Below are 938 nucleotides of genomic sequence, written 5' to 3' on the forward strand. Positions count from 1 at the left end.
GAGAGTAGAATATGAAATAAGCAACAACACTCTTAGTGGGAAGGCATAGTTTTTTGTTTATGTTCACTTTGTAGTTGAATTATGCTTGGAGCATTTAGTAATTTGTTATTTCCTCCTAGTCTTTATTCTCTCTAAGTGGGTTTTAGTTCTTAAGGAGCCTAAAGATGTTATTCAAGAAATGATAAGTTTTATAATCATTCAATGATTAGAGTGTAACATGAAACAAAAACAAGGCATCACAAACAAAAGTATGACTTAAAAACAATTGACCAGGCAAATATGTGGCAAAAGAACCCCTAGATTTTCAATAAAATAGACTATAACTTGGAGCCTGCTATATTTTGAAGAGAGATGATATACTTTTAATGTATTTCTTGCTCTTGTAGATTATAAAACTTAGAATTTTTTGTCCGCAAGCTCCTTTGTGCTAGACATACTAACATCAATGGGATCACCCAACATACTTAGCATAGGAAGGCCATTAGGAGCAAAAGCCTAAAAAAAAAAAATCATTCATTGATCGAGGGAGTAGGTGTGAGGTCAATCACAACCATTAAACTAGCAACTAAGAAAGGCATCAAATCTTTAGACAGGGTCTGAATTAATTTAAAAGAAAACATAATAGATTGGTTGAAATGTGATTCAATAGTGTGTTGTAGTGTAGTGTCTGAATTAATTTAAAAGAAAACATAATAGATTGGTTGAAATGTGATTCAATAGTCTGTTGTAGTGTAGTGTAGTGTAGTGTAGTGTAGTGTAGTGTGTAGTGTATTGTGTAGTGTAGTGTAGTGTAGTGTAGTGTAGTGTAGTGTGTAGTGTACTGTAGGTGTGGTGTGGTGTGGTGTGTAGTGTAGTGTAGTTGTAGTTGTAGTGTAGTGTGTAGTTGTTAGTGTGGTGTGTAGTGTAGTGTAGTGTGTAGTTGTGTAGTGTGTAGTTGT

Source organism: Phalaenopsis equestris, unplaced genomic scaffold (assembly GCF_001263595.1).
Source record: "Phalaenopsis equestris unplaced genomic scaffold, ASM126359v1 Scaffold202400, whole genome shotgun sequence".
Classification (NCBI taxonomy): Eukaryota; Viridiplantae; Streptophyta; class Magnoliopsida; order Asparagales; family Orchidaceae; genus Phalaenopsis; species Phalaenopsis equestris.